Source organism: Macaca fascicularis, chromosome 12 (genome assembly GCF_037993035.2).
Source record: "Macaca fascicularis isolate 582-1 chromosome 12, T2T-MFA8v1.1".
Lineage (NCBI taxonomy): Eukaryota > Metazoa > Chordata > Mammalia > Primates > Cercopithecidae > Macaca > Macaca fascicularis.
This window is the reverse complement of record NC_088386.1, coordinates 36869970-36889062: the sequence shown is the minus strand read 5'-3', so window position 1 is coordinate 36889062 and position 19093 is coordinate 36869970. Positions and strand designations below refer to the sequence as shown.

Here is a 19093-nt window from a genome sequence, read left to right as displayed (position 1 = left end):
AAAAAGCTTATCCACCATGATCAAGTGGGCTTCATCCCTGGGATGCAAGGCTGGTTCAGCATTCGCAAATCAATAAACATAATCCAGCATATAAACAGAACCAAAGACAAGAACCACATGATTATCTCAACGTTCCGGATTTATCTGGAGCTGGCACTGTGTTCCACAGACCATTTCCTAAGTGCTGGGCATTCATATAGAATACATGACTTGAGGCCGGGCGTGGTGGCTCAAGCCTGTAATCCCAGCACTTTGGGAGGCCGGGACAGGCGGATCACGAGGTCAGGAAATCGAGACCATCCTGGCAAACACGGTGAAACCCCGTCTCTATTAAAAAATACAAAAAATTAGCTGGGCGGGGTAGTGCGCGTCTGTAGTCCCAGCTACTTGGAGGCTGAGGCAGGAAAATGGCGTGAACCCGGGAGGCGGAGCTTGCAGTGAGCGGAGACCCGGCCACTGCACTCCAGTCTGGGAGACAGAGGGAGACTCCATCTCAAAAAAAAAAAAAAAAAAAAAAAAAGAATACATGACTTAACAGATTGGAAGATCCCATTCCCAGAATTGTAGGCTGATCTCACTAAGTCCTTCTATGAGGGAGAATTTGTTATCAGTCTTCTTATGTTGATATCATGACTCAAAAAATACCGGTGAGATTAAAGACGGTCTCAAAACAAATCCCCATTTTGGGCCTTCTCATATCTGTTTCCTGCCATTTGGCTTCCAGCAGATTCTACATTATTTGTATCATTAACTAAGAATTACAGAAGTTACACATCACCAGACTTACTGGGTCATCGGATATCCCCCTTTTTCCTGCCCCATGCATTCTGTTTTAGTGAGTGATGGCCTTTTTTTTTTTTCTTTTTTCTTTCTGTCTTTTTTCTTTTTTTTTAAGAGAGGACAATGCTGATGATGGAAACATACCGACAGGACTTGCAAGTCAGGCAGGATGATTTGTTTTTTACCACATGCATTTGCTCACCTGTTCCATGGGTTCCAACAAGCTTAAAATTCATTCAAAACAGCACTTCACTCTTCAGTACTTTTATATACTAAAATGCAGCCCCATTCCTTAAGGTACAAATAACTTATCTAAAATTACATGGGGAGTATCTATGGTAAACTACTTGTGTATGACTGTAAAATAATATAGAAAACTTAAACATAATGAAATAAGTAATATAGACTATTTAAAACACATTGAACAAATAGGGCTGTCATTAGTAACCCATGCTCCTGAGTTTCCTTGCTTCATCAGCTAAACCAGTCAATCCAGAGGTCATAACTTTTAGGCAGCATCAAACACCATGGTCCACTCAACAGCTAAGCATATGCTCCATCCCCTCCTCATATTTTGGATATAGATGCATCTTACCTAAGGCATAAACCCAAGAGAGGGTATACATAGTAGGAGGTGCATCATAGGGGTAAAACTCATGCAAACAGATGGAAGGAGCTAACAGGAACATACTGATACCAGCCTCTAGAATAATCAGACAATTTACAAAGGTTTTTTTGTTTGGGTATTTGATCCTATCCATTCTTTCTCCTAAAATCTCTGTTTTTCTTCTACTTATATTCCCTTGTTTGAGCCCAGAGTACCTTTATCTGCTTTCCTAATGACTGCAACAGCCTTTCTCCTTTCATCTAGTTTCTCTTTCCTCTAATCCTGACTTTTGATGCTCTAGACAATCATCTTTCCAAAACAAATCTATCATCTTACATTTTTTCTTATATAAAACTGTTCAATGGCTTATCATGGATTTAAAGACTAGGCCCAAATCACTTACCACGGTGTATGAGGCTCTTCATTAACCCTTTCCTTTCACAATATTTTTTCCAACCTTATTGAAGTTTTGTCAACTTCTCAAACACGCCACCATCTCTGTTGCCTGCAAGCCTGCACTGTGTGTCACATGTTCGTGCTCCTTTCTTGTAATACTGTTCTTCGCTGCCTTAACCTGACATTCTGTAGATAAGTTTAAATCTCCAGTTACATATTACTTCTCCATTTAGTTCCTCATTTTTTCATTCACTCATTTGTTTAACTGATATTTATTCAACACTGACTATAAGTAAGGCACAGTAGAAAGTATTAGGATATGAAGACCAACACAGTCACTAAAATCATAGAATTTATAGCACAAATTCACTCTGCTAAAATTGCTGCAAGCCCTTTCCTCTGCATTGCATATTGACTATCCAAGTTAAGATAATATGATCTTAAACATTCATTTCTGCAAAAGCCTAAGGATTTACTCCCTCCCCTCAACCGCCCTTCATTCATTGAAATATTCTTACTCATTGTTCAAGTATCAAGTAAGTGCCATTTCCTTAAGGATTTTCTCCTTCTGACCACAGAGAAGTAAGTGTGAAGGATATGATTTGCTCTGTTCTGCTCAGATGTGATGTCATATTTCTTTTTTTTTAGTGGGAGAATTTACATAATACAAAATTATTTTAAACTGATCTATTCAGTGGCAATTAGTACATTAGCAATGCTGTGCCACCACGACTTCTGTGTAGTTCCAAAACATTTGAGCGCATTGCGCACTTGTTCTTCATTCTCCCCTCACTCCAGCCCCTAAAAACTCCCAGTCTGCCTTCTCTCTCTATGAATTTACCTATTCTGAATTTTTCATATAAACGGGCTAATACAATATGTGACCTTTGTGTCTGGCTTCTTTCACTTAGCATAATTTTTTTGAAATTTATCCATGTTGTAGAATGTATCAGTACTTCATTCCTGTTTATGTCTGAATAATATCCCATTGTTTGTATAGACTACAGTTTATGATTCACCCACTGATGAATATCAAGACTTTTTTTTTAACCTTTTGGATAATGCCAACAATGCTGCTATAAACATATCTGCAATTGTATTTGTTTGAGTACTTGTTTTAAACTATTTTGAATATGTATGTAGGAGTGGAATTACTGGTTCATTTGATAATTCTATGTCTATGTTTTTGAGCGACTGCCAACCGTTTTTCACTCTAGGTGAAACGTTTTAGTCTCCCACCAGCAGTGTACAAGGTTTCCAATTACTCTACGTTCTCATCAACACTTTTGTTTCTTTATTAAAAACATTAATATAGCCTTTGGAGGAGGAGTGGCTTCCCACCTTATTATAGTTTTGATTTGCATTTTTCTTATGATTAATGATGTTGAGCATCTTTTCCTGTGCTCATTGGTGATTTGTTTATCTACTTTTTTTTTTATTTATTTAGAGATGGAGTTTTGCTCTTGTTCCCCAGGCTGGAGTGCCATGGCATGATCTCAGTTCACTGCAACCTCCACCTCCCGGGTTCAAGCAATTCTCTCACCTCAGCCTCCTGAGTAGCTGAGATTACAGGCACATGCCATCACGCCAGGCCAATTTTCATATTTTTAGTAGATACGGGGCTTCTCCATGTTGGCCAGGCTGGTCTCAAACTCCTGACCTCAGGTGATCCACTTGCCTCAGCCTCCCAAAGTACTGGGATTACAGGCATGAGCCACCTAGCCGAGGCTGTGTTCATCCACTTTAAGGAAATGTCTATCAATGTTGTTTGCCCACTTTTTAATTGCCATGTTTGCCTTTCTGTAGAGTTGTAAGAGTGTTATATATAACATTCATTCATGATTTTAAAGAGTTTTCATTTTAGCTCTCCCTATATTTAACGCTTTGATTCACTTTGAGTTAATTTTTGCATATGGTGTGAGGTAGAAGTCTAACTTCATTCTTTTGCATGTGGATATCTGGTTATCCTAGCATCATTTGCTGAAGAGACTATGTCTCTCCCATTGACTGGTCTTAGCACCCTTTGTCAAAAATCAATTGCCCCTAGATATATATATTTTATACTCTCAATTCTATTCCATTGATCTACATGTATGCCATTATGCCTATAACACATTGTTTTGATTACTGTAGCTTTATTGTAAGTGTTGAAATCAGGAAATGAGTCTTCCAATTTTGTTCTTATGTTAGGTTCTTGTGGCTACTCAGAGACCCTTGTAATTCCATAAGAATTTGAGGATTATATTTTCTATTTCTGCAAAAAAGCTCGTTGGAATTTTAATAGGCTAGCACTGAATCTACAGTAAGTAGTAGTGGCATCTTAATATCAAGTTTCAAATCCATGAACATGGATATCTTTCCATTTACTTGGGTCTTAAATTTTAGCAATGTTTTGTAATTTTCAGTATACAAGTCTTTCATTTCCTTGGCTCAATTTATTCCTAGTTATTTTATTCTTTTGGATGATGTTATAAATGCATTTTTTCAATTATTTTTATTTATTGCTAGTATGAGGAACATAATCAATTTTTGTGTGTCAATCATGTGCCTGTCAAATTTGTTGAATTTTTAAACAGCTCTAGTAATTTTTTGTGAATTCTTTGAGATTTTGCTACATATTGGGTCATATCATCTGATAATAGAGAGAGTTATGCTTCTTTCTTTCCAAATTGGAGACCTTTTATTTCTTACTATTGCTGAATTGCTCTAACTAGACCTCTCAGTACAATGTTTAGTAGAAGTGTTAAAAGTGAGCATTGTTGTTTTATCCTGATCTTAGGCTGAAAGCTTTCAAACTTCCACCATTGAGTTAGTTATGTTAGCCATGGCTTTAAAAAAATGTCCTTTATTATATTGAAGTAGCTTCTGTCTAATCTTAGTTTCTCAGTATTATTTTATTTATTTATTTATTTATTTTTGAGACAGAAGTCTCTCTCTGTCACCCAGACTAGAGTGCAGTGGCATGATCTCTGTTCACTGCAACCTCTGCTTCATGAGTTCAAGCGATTCTCTTGCCTCAGCCTCCCAAGTAGCTGGGATTACAGGCGCCCACCACCATGCCCAGCTAATATTTGTATTTTTAGTAGAGACGAGGTTTCGTCATGTTGGCCAGGCTAGTCTCAAACTCCTGACCTCAGGTGATCCGCCCACCTCGACCTCCCAAAGTGCCAGGATTACAGGAGTGAGCCACTGCGCCTGGCGATTGAGTATTATTTTAATGGAAGAGTGATTTTGACAAATGCTTTTCCTCAGTTGAAATGATCATGTGTTTCTTCCCTTCATTTTATTAGTAATATATAAATAAAACATATTTCATTGATTTTCTTACATTGAACCAGTCATGCATTTATATAATAAATCCCACATGGTCATTGCATATAATCTTTGTAATATGCTGTTGGATTTAGTTTGTTAAGGTGTTTTGTTTTTGTTTTTTGTTTGTTTGATTACTTTTGGTCTCTATCCATAAGGGATATTGGTATGCAGTTTTCTTTTCCTGTAGTTTCTTTCCTTTGGTGTTAGGAAATGCATATATCATTGAATGATAATATTCCTTCCTCTTATATTTCAGAAGAATCTAAGAAGTTTGGATGTTAATTCTTTAAATATTTGGTAGAATTCACCAGTGAAGCCCTCTGTTCTTGACCTTTTCAATATTGGCAGATTTTTTTTATTATTGATTTGATCTTTTTACTTCTTATACATCTGGTAAGATTTTAAAAATATATTATGGAGTCAGCTTTGGTAATTTGTGTACCTAGGAATTTGTTCATTTTATCTAAGCGATCTAATTTGTTCACATGCAATTGTTCATATCATTTTCTTATAATACTCTTGTTTCTAAAAGTTTGGAAGTCATGTCTATACTTTGATTTTAGTTATTTGTATTTTCTCTCTTTTTTTCCCTTGTACTAGCTAAAGGCTTGCCAATTATTTGTCTTTTAAAGAACAAAGTTTTGATTTCATTGGTTTGCCTTATTTTCCTATTTGTTTTGTCATTTATCTTTGTTCTAATATTTATAATTTCTTTTCCTCTGCTAGTTTTGGGTTTAGTTTGCACTTTTTTTCACAGTTCCTGAAATTGTAAATATAGGGTATTTATTTGAGTTTCTTCTCTATTTTTAAATGTAGTTGTTTATGACTACAACTTTCCTTATGAACACTGCTTTAGCTGCATGCCATAATTTAGTATGTGTGCTTTTGTTTTTATTTGTTTCTCAGGTATTTTCTAATTTCCCTTGTGATTTCTTCATTGACTCATTGGTTGTTAAAGTCTTTTTAAATTTCTACATATTTGTCAACTTTCTAGTTTATCTTTTATTAATTTCTAACTTTATTCCATTGTGGTTTGAGAAGATATTCTGTAAAATATCACTTTTTTAGAGTTTATGAAAATTTCCTTTTTAGCATTACATACTGTCTATGCTGGAGAATGTTCCTTGTGCACTTGAAAATAATATGTATTCTGTGGATGTTGGTGGAATATTCTATGTATTTATTCAATTTATAGTGTTTATCCAGTCCCTGATTTTCTTATTGATCTCCTGTTAGATGTACTCATTATTATTGAAAGTAGTATATTGAAGTCTCCAACTATTATTGTAGAACTATCTTTTTCTCAAATCTGTGCGTGTTTGCTTCATATTTATTGGGCCTCTATTATTGAGCACATATATTTTTATAATTGTTATATGTGCTTAGATGAATTTACCTCTTTTTAAGTATATCGTATCTTTCTTTGTCTCTCTGGTAATAGTTTTTTTACATAAGTCTAATTCACTTGATACTAATATAACTATCTCAGGTCTTTCTTTTGGTTACTATTTGCGTGGAATATCTTTTCCCATCATTTCACTTTCAAGCTATGTGTGTCTTTGCATATAAAGTGACTCTTTTATGGACAGTATATAGTTGGATCATGCTTTTTTAAAAAAACACATTCTGCCGATCTTTGTGTTTTGATTGGAGAGCTTAATCTATTTCATTTAAAGTAATTTTTGATGAGTAAGGAATTACTTCTGCCACTTTATAACTTGTTTTCTGTATGTATTACAGGTTGAATATTTCCTGTCCAAAATACTTGAAACCATAAGTGTTTGGATTTTGGAATTTTTGGGGGGATTTTATAGTATTTGCATATGTATAATGAGATATCTTGGAGACGGGAACCAAGTCTAAATATAAAATTTTTGTTTCATATACACCTTACACACATAACCTGAAAGTATTTTATACAATATTTTTCATAATTTTGTGCATGAAACAAACGTTGTATACATTGAACCATCAGAAAACAAAGCTGTCACTATCTTAGCCACCCATGTGGATAATCTGTGGTTGTTTTAATCACCATCATTCGTGACTCTGAATTTGTATGCTACTGATAAGCAATCATTTTATTACACTTATTCACACATAATTAAGTTAAAAAAGACATGCCATTAATACATTGAAAAAATAATGTATTTAGAGTAACTAAGCAGCATCGTAGTATCACCAGTATGACCTGCATCGACTGTTACATAGCAGCAACAGCAAACTGTGACAGGTTTTCGATCTCCACCTACAATGCTGTGTTTTGACTAAAAGGTTTCTGTATGCTGTATTCTTTTTTAGATGAAAAGAATAATCAGAAGCAGTTGAGGGAATAGGAAGTGAGTCCTCTAGGAATGAGGAGGCATTCTACTGAATGGTTTTTTAAAAAAATTCTTCTAGAGTCATCTGCCTCATTAACAATGTTTTTATCTTAGAAGTCACCTTTTGGTTTTGTAAACTGACATGATTTTTTATTCTGTCATGAATGCATGCTGCTCTAGTCGTGCAGTAAACCCATTATGCATTTTCATCATGTTGTCTGTAGGCACTTTTTCTGCAGTATAAACAACGTGATTTTCATTGCCACTATTGCAAGTTAAGTGTACCTTATCCAGAATGATTAGGACCAGAGATGGAGAATTTTCCACTTGTGGCATCATATCCACGCCCAAAACTTGTGGATTGTTGATCATTGCAGATTTTAGATTTTTAGGTCAAGAATACTCAAACTGTGTATATTTTATCTCATTTTTGTCTTCAGTTACTGTTTTCTTTTGTACTTAATATTTTGTAGTGTACTCTTTATTCTCTTTTCATTTGTATTGTGTATATTTTCAGATATCTTATTAGTGGTTAACATTGGGCTTACAATTAACATCTTTAATTTTTATTTTATTTTTTATTTTTTGAGATAAGAGTCTTGCACTGTCACCCAGGCTGGAGTGCAGTGGTGCCATCTCGGTTCACTGCAAGCTCCACCTCCCAGGTTCACACCATTCTCCTGCCTCAGCCTCCTGAGTTCCTGGGACTACAGGCACCCACCACCACGCCTGGCTAATTTTTTGTATTTTTAGTAGACATGGGGTTTCACCATGGTAGCCAGGATGGTCTCGATCTCCTGACCTTGTGATCTGCCTGCCTCAGCCTCCCAAAGTGCTGGGATTACAGGTGTGAGCCACTGCTCCTGGCCTTAACATCTTTAACTTTTATGTGAAACTAACTTGCATTACTACAATTTAGCTTTGGTGACATACAAAAATGTAGCTCCTAAATAGCTGTTTATTTTATGTTATTTAAAAAATTATATCTCAATATATTGTATACCTATTAATACAGATTTCTAAGTTTTTACATATATTTGCCTTTCCAATAATGCAGGAGAATTAAAAGAAGACTCATAAACTAAAAATGCAATAATACTAGATTTTAAATTTAGCTATGTAGTTACCTTTATTTTAGCAGTTATTTATTTCTCAATATGGCTCCAAGTTCGTTTCTAGTATCTTTTCATTTCAGCCTGAAGTACTCTTTTTAACATTTTTTTCCTGTTTTCACATTTTAATGCCTTTAAAATTGCAATGTGTTTTCCACGTCAGCCTCTCAGCTTTGGCATGTAACTAGAGTAGAATTTGACCTTTCACCTTTTAAGAAATAAAAAGTGTATATATTTAAGGTATACAGTATGATGACATTGTAAAAGGATTACTATGTCAAACTAACTAACATAGCCATGGTTATGTTACCTTTTTTGTGTGAGTGTGGTGAGAACACTTAAGATCTACTCTCAGCATATTTTAAGTATAGAGTGCCATTAATTATAATCACTATGCTGTAAAATTGATGTCTAGAACTTACTTATCCTATATAACCGAAACTTTCGTACCATTTGACCAACGTCTCTCCATTTCATGAATCCTCCACCCCTTAACTACTGTTGTATTCTCTGCTTCTATGAGTGTGACTATTTTATATTCCACATATAAATAAGATTATGCAACATTTTCTCTGTGTGTGGGCTTATTTTACTTAACGTAATGTCCTCCACGTTAATCCATGTTATTGCATACGGAAGGGTTTCCTGCCTTTTAAAGCCTGAATACCATTTTATTGCATATATAGAGATGGTTCTCAAGTTTTGACTTACAGTTTTTTGACTTTGTTATGGGTATACTGAGGCATTAAATGCATTTTTGACTTATAATATTTTCGACTTACAATAGGTTCTTCAGGACATAATCCCATCATAAGTTGAGGAGCATCTGTATACCATATATTTTTTATCCGTTCAACCATTGATGGAAAATTATATTATTTCCATAACTTGGCCATTGTGAATAGGTTACAATAAACATGAGAGTGTTGATATCTCTTTGACGCACTTATTTTTTTCCTTTGGATATACACATGGAAGTGGGATTGCTGGATTATATGGTTGTTTCATTTTTAATTTTTTGAGGAGTCTCCATACTGTTTTCCATTATAGTTGTGCCAGTTTACATTCTCACCAACAGTATATGAGGGTTTATTTTTCTCTGCTAACACATGTCATTTTTTGACTTTTTGATAACCTTCACAGCAGGTGTGAGGTGATGTATCATTGTGGTTTTGATTCACATTTCTGTGATGATAAATGATATTTTGCACATTTTCATATACTTACTGGCTATTTGTATGTCTTCTTTGGAAAATGTATAGCCATGTTCTTTGCCTATCGTAAAATCAGATTATTTGTTTTCTTGCTATTTTTTTATAAGTTACTACTGTATTTTGGATATTGATCCTCTATTGGAAGCAAGGTTCGCAAATATTTTTTTCTCATTCTTTAAGTTGCCTCTTCACTCTGTTGACATTTTCCTTTGCTAGGCAAAAATCTTTCTAGTTTGAGGTAGTCCCACTTGTTTACTTTTTCTTTTTTTGTGCTTGTCTGTGGATGCCCTATCAAAAAATTACCACTGAGACCAATGTCAAAGAACATTCTCCATGTGCTTATTCAAACAACCACCTGGCAACCCAGGAATAAATTCAACTTGGTTATGGTAAATTATCTTTTTAATGTGTTAGTGTATTTTAATGTGCTAGTATTTTGTTGAAGACTTTTGCATCTATGTTCCCAACTGCAAAAAGAGAGGCTAGAGCTGATCCTGGGATCCTCTCAGGACTTGCTGTGAGATGAAGGCCAGCAAATCTATCCTGTTGGTTTTGACAAGCCATGTCTCTCAACAGGCCTCTGCACTGGCACGATATGTCCCTGACTGCAGTAAGAGAGACTAGAGCTGAGACTGGGACCCTCTGGGATCTGCTGTAGGCTAGTGAGCCTGTCCTGTTGGCTCAAAAAAGATGTATCTTCCAGTAAGTCTCTGCACAGGCAGTTCCCTGACTGTAGCAGGAGAAACTGAAGCTGAGACTGAGGCCTTGCAGTATCTGCTGTGGCACAGAGGCTGGCAAGTCCATCACAGAGTCTTAGACTACTGGGCTATGAATTCTGGGCAAGTTTCCCTCTGGTACCTCATGTGAATAGTTCTAAACTGGGACCTCAGTTGAGGGGGGCTGGAGTCACTCCACATGGCAACTTTCAGGTTCACTGCTGAGAAATGATGTCAGTGAGCAGATGAGCCGCTATGCCAAGACACTAGTGTGAGAAAATCTTCCTGGACCTTTTGGCAGATGGTTAAGCTTGCAAGCTCAAGAAAAAATTTAGGCAGTAGCCAAGCCCCTCAGGGAATGGACCATTTCTGGGCTTGAAGTTGGGAGTGTGAGTATGTTTACCAACTGTGTGTCAGTTTACACTCCTAAAATGACCTTCCTAGATCCTGGGCTTCACCAAGTTTCCACAGTCTTGTACCTAAATTCCGAGGATCCCACAAAGAGACTTTAGTCTGTTGATGGGTGCAGAATTCTTGTTTTGGAAGGATATGAGCAGCTTACCTATTCAGCTATCTTGCTGATGTCTAAGCTCCCTTTCTTTTTGAAGGACAGATTTCCTAGGCTGGCAGGTTTTTTTTTTTTTGTTTTTTTCCCCAGCACTCTGAGTGTATTATCCTACTCCCTTCAGGCCCAGAAGCTTTCTGCTGAAAAATCTCTTGACTGTCTTTATTAAGCTTCTCTTGTATGTAAATCACTCGTCACTTATTGCTTTCTATTTTTAACTTGTGACAATTTGATGTGTCTCAGTATGGGTCCTTTTGTATCTGAATTATTTGGTATCCTTTAGGATTCCTGGATCTGAATGTCCATTTTTTCCCCCAAGTTTGGGAAACTTTTAACCATTAGTTTTCAAGTAAGCCTTCTGTCCCTTTCTCTTTTCTCCTTCTAGAATTTCCATAATGCCCCTGCCTCCCTCTGCCCCGCATCTCGTAAGTCCTTTAAGCTATCTTCACTCTTTTTCATTCTGTTTTTTGTTTTGTTTTGTTTTGTTTCTCTTTTGACTAGATGGATGATTTCTAATGACCTATCTTTAAGTTAACTGATCCTTTCTCCTGCTTGATGTAGTCTGCCCTTGACCCACTTACAGTTTTTAATCCAGTGATTTCATTCTTCAGTTTTGTGATTTCTGTTGGGTACTTTTTAACATTTTCCATGGCTTTATTGAAATTTTCTTTGTTCCTACGTTGCTTTCTTGAACTCAGCGAGCATTTTCATGAGCATTATTTTTTATTATCTGTAGGACAAATCATATGTCTTCATTTCATCAGGGTCAGCTTCGGGAGATTTATCTTTTTTCTTTTACAGGAAACATATTTATCTGTTTCTTCATTTTTCTTGACTCTCTGTTAGTTTCTACACATTATATTTTAAAAATCACCTCCCCCAGTCTTCACATACTGGTTTAGATAAGACAGGAACCTCATCAAACAGCCTGGCCAGAGATTCTAGATGCCTCTCACCTTTGAGCTTATCCTAACCACCATCCGCATTCTTATTTGTCCTGAAGAGACTAAAGTATGACAAGTCCCCATTAACGCCTCAAGACAAGTGAAAGAGAAACCAGTCCATTGAGTAACAGCCAGAAAACTTAAGGTGCTACATGTGTGGTCTAGCTCCTTCTCTCCTCGGGAAAAAGCTGGGACCTAGATTTTATCACCCACTTCCTCTGCACTGAACTGAGGAGAGAAGCTGTGGGAAATACATGCATGTGTGTTTAGAATGCTCTTGTAATCATCTCTTTGCTCCTTTTACACCTAGGGGACTAATGAATTCCAAGCCCTGTCAGCTCTCAGAACAGCTGTTACAGAAGTCAGTTCCTCAAGTAACAGAAAAGTTGGGGGCAGGAGGAAGATGTGTAATCCAACATCTTAGGAGAAGTTGAAGGCTTGATTTTATCACTGGAGTGAGCTGGGGAGATTTTATCACTAGAGTGAGCAGTGGCAAGTGCCTACATGCTTGTTCAGATATTAGTTGGGTAGCGACTGTCTGGTCCATTAACTCCCAGGCACAAGTGAGTTAGAAGCCAGACTCTTGGACAGCAGCTGGAAAAGTTGCAATACTAGATGCGTAGCCGAACCCCTTTCCAGGGAAGAGTTTAGAGCTTGCTTTTTTTTTTTTTTTTTTTTTTTCCTGGGGCAAACCAAGAGGAAGAGCCCCAGGAGGAGCTCACATGACTGCTCAGAACCGCTGCTTTGTTCTCTGTAGACTCTGGGGGACTACTGAGTGCTGGATCTCAACAGCTCCAAGACAAGCAAGTTAAAAGCTGGACCCTCAAACAGTAAACAGGAAAAATCAGGACTCTATGTTAGTGTAGCTGAATTCTTTTCAGGGAGAAACTGGAAGTTTTCATTTTGTTTTTATTTATGTAGTTTTTTCAGGAGCAAGCTGAGGAGGGGCTTTGCAAAATGCTCACCCACCCATTTTAGTCAGACGTTTAGGCAGCAGCTGAAAAAGCTGAGAATTAGATACTCAGTCTAATCCCTTTCACAGAGAATCTAGGAGCTGGGCTTTATTGGCTGCTCATTCTGTGGTTGGCTAGCGGGAAAATCGGTGGCAGGTGCTCACATGCCTGTTTAACACTCTTTTTATTCTGCGTGGTTTCAGGGAACTGGTAAATGCTGAGTCCTATCAACTCCTAGAGATAGGGGAGTTAGAATCCATTCCTATAAGTAGCAGCCATAAAAGTTGGGGTGCTAGATGAGTGGTTCAAGCCCTTCATTTTTCAGGGAGAAGCTGGGAGTTTAGAGTCACTTCCCAATTATGTGGCTTTGCTGAGGGTGAGGTTTACGATGAGCGTGTATCTCAGCTTTTTCTGCCTGTTTCAATATGGGTATTTTCTCTGTTGCCTGTTGTGCAGGCATCTCTCGACTAGATTCTGAATTCTCTCAGAGGAAATTGATCTAAGTGTAGCTCTGTATTTGGTGTATTCATGAGTAATGGAGTCTGTAACTTCATATTCTGACATATTGGCATCACTCTCTCCCTTTAACATTTCTTCTAGGGCAGATCTACTATTAATGAACTTGTTTCATTAATAAACTTAGCTTTTGTCTGTTTGGGATGTTTTAATTTCTTAATTTTTGTGGGGTAGTTTTGTCAGATACAGAATTCTTGGTTGCAGGTTTTTAAATTTTAGCACTTTAGTTATCCCACCGTATTCCACTCTTCATGTGTTCTGATGAAAAATCTGCTGTTAATCTCATTGAGATCCTTTATACATGGTGAATTGCTGCTTCTTTGTTGCTTTCAGGATCTCCTCTTTCTTTTTGGCTATTGACAATTTGATTATATTGTATGTTGGGTGGATCCTTTTGTGTTTGTTCCCTTGAGATTTGTTGGGTTTCTTGAATGTGTATACTTTATCACATTTTAGAAGTTTTCAACTATAATTAATTCAAATATTCTCACTTCCATTTTTTGTCTCCTTTCTTTCTGGGATTTCCATTGTATGAGTGGTTGTATACTCGATGGCATCTCACAAGTATCTTAGTGTCGGTTCACTCTTCTTCATATTTGGGCTTTCAGCTCTTCAGACTGAATAATTTTGGTTAACTGGCCTTAAAGTTCATGTATTCTTTCTTCCGCCTGCTCAAATCTGCTATTCAAACCTGCTATTCTTTCTTCTGCTATTCAAATCTGCTATTCAAAATAATGAGTTCTCTTTGTCAGTTGATGTACTTCTTTTTTAAGAGATGGGGTTTCACAGAGTTGCCCAGGCTAGAGTGTAGTGGCATTATCTTAGCTCACTGCAGCCTCAAACTGCTGGGCTGAAGCAATTATCCTGCCTCAGCTTTCTGAGTAGCTGGTACAACAGGCATGAGTTACCACGCCTAGATAACTGGTTTTTTTTTTTTTGTAGAGATGGGTTCTCACTATGTTTCCTATGCTAGTCTTGAACTCCTGGCCTCAAGTGATCATTCCACCTCAGCCTACCACGTACTCTTTAATTCTAGAATTGTTTAGGTTCTTTTTATAATTTCTCTTTATTGATATTTTCTAGTTTTCCTATAGCTTTACTCATGGTTGCCTTTAGCTCTTTTAGTACATTTAAGAATTTTGCTTTAAAGTCTTTTTCTAAAATGTTCACTGTCTATGTTTCTTTAGGCAGTTTCTGTTAATTCCTTCTGTGAATGAGCCATACACTCTTGTTTCTTCACAGGCTTCAAAATATTTTTTTTGAAATGTGGATATATTGAATATTATGGTAACTCTGGAAATCACATGATTTCCTTTCTTCAAGGTTTTCTTTTGTTGCTTGCTGTGAATTGTAGCTGTTTGTTATGGTGCAGCTTCAGATTGGTTAGAAATTTCAGAGTAAAAACCAAAAGAAGGAATGATCAGTGACATTATATTCATTATTAGCTAAACAAAGGAGGAAAAAGAAAAAAAACAAAGCAACAAAGCCAGCGTTTATTAAAAGCACAGATTGTCCTTATATCTTAAAAACATTTTTCATTTGATGCTGTCTTTATATAGGAGGCATTTAGTGATAGCATAGACAATGTTCTCAAAACTCCTATGAAGACATTATTTAAAATGCCCCTCTTACAAGCCAGTTGGCAATACTAAAATTCAGTTCACTATAAAGATAAATATAGGGGCTGTGGTATTTTGTGAAATTAATTTAAAAGAAATGTAATATATTTTTCTATATACAATAATTAAAGATATTTTTAGGCCTCACATAAAATGTTTGTAGTGGATAATGAGTTAGCAAATCTTCAAAACTCAAACTATGATTTGAAATTCAATTGTGCATTTTTCTACATGTTGCATATCCAACACTGAATTTTTGAACTAGTTAAGAAGATATGTTTCCAGGTAATTTGAGATCTGAGGATAACTAAAGAGTGGGGGAGGAAATTACACTTTTCAAATCTTTGTTTAGAAAAATAAATTAGAACCTGTCTTTAAACTACCGTTCAACATGACAATCCATGAGTAAAAAGAAAGTAGGTATATTCAAAGTAAAAATGAAGGATTTGTTTACGTTAAAAAAAAAGCACAATTCATTGGAAGTTACTATATATTTTTGCAGGTGTTGGTCAAAAAGATTTGTTTATTTCATATTTGTAAAATATATGCACATTCTATAATTTCTTTAGAAAATAAGATTTTTTTTGGATTAATATATTTCAAAAATATATTCCATCGGGAAACAAATTTGGAACGAAAGATGAAGAAGATATAGAATGTAAACTCCATGAAAACAGATACATTACTTTTCCCATGCACTGCTCATATCTCCAAAATGTTTTGCATTTAGATTTATAGACATATGTTGAAAGAAAGACCTATAGAAACACCCACCTTCCTTTTTTGAGAGTTCACAACTTAGTGTGAGCCCGGGACAAAATAACATAATCTGTAAAATACTTCTTTAGAATATCTAATATAAATAAAGTGGTTGAGGTACTTTATATTTCATTTTTATGCCTTACATTGAGATTACATATCAGAATTTAAGAATACAAAAAAATTGATTATCTACTTTGATTGAAATAGAAAGTAGGAAAGAGCAATTATAAGGTTTTAAATGTTTCTATAGTCTATAGATAATTTTGTACAATTTAATAATACTAATGTGACCATCAACATAAAAATAATGTGTTCTTTCTTTCTTTGGAAGGTATGTGCAGGTTTTTCTACATTTTACCTTATTTGTTTATTTTAGCCACTCATTTTACATTTTCTATGTTAGACTTTAAATATCTAGATATCTAATTATTAGAAAATTTTCTTCCATATTTTAAAACTTTTCTGCATCTAAAAACAGATTGCAAGAGATCAGATCAAGATGACTTACTAGATATAGGTAGAATGTGGCTCCTCCATGGAGAGGAATGTGAATAGTAAGTAGATGCTCACATTTTGAAGAGATTGTCTAGGAGAGAATAATATGATACACCAGAGAAGTGATGGGAAGAATAAGAACTAAGGAGAGGATTTGTGGCAGTTTGCCTGGCCAGAGACTGGCTGAGAGTTAGGCGATCCTCCTGGATGTGGGGAAACAGTAAGAGAGAAACTCCCAGAGCTCCATATTTTGAAATGGGCTTTTATGATCTTGGCAATAGGAGACACCCTTGACTCACTGGGGGGCTCAGGTCTAATATATGGAGATACCTAAAGATTGCCCAGAGATGTTGCTGCAAAAAGAGATCCCATATGGAATTACATAGTCATCTGATCCTAGAGCAGCTTGAGCTGAGTGCTATTTTGAAAGCCTAGATACCAGGGATCTACAGCCATGGTGGCAGCTGCTACACTGTTCCAAGGAGGGAGAAAAGAGACATGGCACTCCTCTGCAACCCTGGGAGGGTCCCTACTGCCCTACTATAGACTGCTTTTGAGACTGAAATGTGAGTGGGCTGCTCTCCCTACAGCTTCTTGCCCACGCTGTTTGCCTGGGAAGGAAGGCGCCATTTTGAGAGTTTAATGCTGGGTTGAGTTTGGGCTGAAGGGACTGCCGTCACTGACCAGCCAAGGTAGGACAGGGAAACTATACTCTTACACATATCTAGGGTAGTGCTCACTGCCCCACAGTGGGCTGCGGTGAGACTGAGACATGAGTGGAAAGCACCCCCCACAGCTTCTTGCCTATGCTGTTTGCCTGGAAGGGGCCTTATCTGGTTCCAGGACCAAAGTGCAATATTGGGAATTTAATGCTAGGTTGTTCCCTTCCCTCAGACTAAGTTTGAAATGACACAGTTGCAGTTCCCACCCAGCTGTGAGAGGGACAGGGAGACCAAGCTCTCTTCAGCACACTTAGGACAATACCAGCAGCCCTACCACAGGCAGCTGTGGGACTGGGGAGTAGCCTGCCCAAGGCATCACAGATACCATCAACACTAACATGGAGTACTTGGGTCCCAGTGGGTTGCTCCACCACTGCTACTGCCGTCACCCACAACACACTAGCTGCTCAGGGGCTTGAGAATTCACCCATGCACCCAGTCCACCATTCCCACTACTAACTTCCAAACACGCCATCTAGTGACCCAAGAATTAGACCTCTAGGACCCAATAACACTGAAAACAGTGTAAGCTGCTCTGAGGTTTAAAAACAGGCACACTCAGCCCAATGCTGCCATCATTGGAACCTTAAGACTACCTCATTTGACATCCAAGTCCCCAGAAAAACTTGACCACTACCTCAACTAATAAATATACCCTAAGCCACTGAGAAAATCATAGATACTGCTGACCTATGTGTATTGCTAAAGAAGCCACACAAAGATTATACTAACACTGGCACCCAGAATCAAAGCCAACAGATCCTACTTAACCAACAACATACATACATCTTCAGGAAAAAAACATTCTCCCCTACAAAGCAATATCAAAAAATAGGAACAAATGACTGCTACACCAGATGTGCAGATGCCAACAGAAGGACACAGGAAATGTGTAAAAGCAGGGAAGTATGGCACCACCAAAGGACCACAACAATGGTCCAGCAACTGATTCCAATAAAAAATAATTTATTGAAACACCATATCAAGAAGTCAAAATATTGATATTTAAAGACGCTCAATGTGATATAAGAAAAATCTGAAAACCAATACAAAGAAATCAGAAAATCAATTCAGGATATGAATGAGAAGTTTACCAAGGAGATAAGAAAGCTTTAAAAATTTTGGAACTAAAATATCATTGAAGGAATTGCAAAATACATTTGAAAGCTTCAGTGATGGACTAGATCAAGCAGAAAACAATATTTCATAACTTGAAGATGGGTCTTTTGAAATAATCCAGTCAGATAAAAATAAGGAAAAAAATGATAAAATAGAATGAATGAAGACTTCAAGACATCAGAAACCACATAAAGTGACTGGACTTAGGAAATACTGGTATTTCCTGGGGCAAGAGAGATTAAAAAGTTTAGAAAAGCTATTTAAGAGAATAATCAATAATATTTTCCTACCTCTAGCAAGAGATTTAGACATTCAGTTATAGGAGACCCGGTGACCCCCAGGCAAAGACATTGCAAAAATGACTTCACCAAAGCATATTATAGTCAGAATGTCAAAAGTTAAAGTGAAAGAAGTAATATTAAAATTAGCAAGAGAAAACTATCTAATCACTTATACAAGAAATCCCATTAGACTAACAGTAAACTTTTCAGGAGAAACCTAACAGGTGATTAGACAATGGGGTGGCATATTGAAAGTGCTAAAAGAAAAATACTAAAGGAAATATATTGTTTTTCTGTATATTTCTCTATAAACATACCCTACATGAAGCTGCAAAAATGAAGAAGAAATAAAGTATTTCTCATACAAGTAAATGCTGACCAGAATTTGTAACCACTAGACTGAACCTACAGGAAATGTTTAAAAGGGTCTTAAATGTAGAAATGAAAGGTCAAAATTCACCATCACAAAAAGATGTGAAAATATAAAACTCATAGGTTTTATAAAACAATCTCACAAAAGAGGAAGAAAAATGAATCAAATGGCAACATGACAGAATCTCATCAAACCATAAAGACCAAAATAAAACAGAGAGAGAAAGAAGGAAACAAAGAAGTGATAAAATACCTTGAAAACAATAATATGACAGTAACAAAGC

The 19093-nt window shown here is 36.5% G+C and overlaps 1 protein-coding gene across 3 annotated transcripts in view; it reads left to right on the top strand.

Annotated features, from left to right (window-relative positions):
• Positions 1–19093, top strand: part of LRP1B (LDL receptor related protein 1B) — a 1954889-nt gene that overhangs the window by 755797 nt on the left and 1179999 nt on the right. The window lies entirely within an intron of this gene.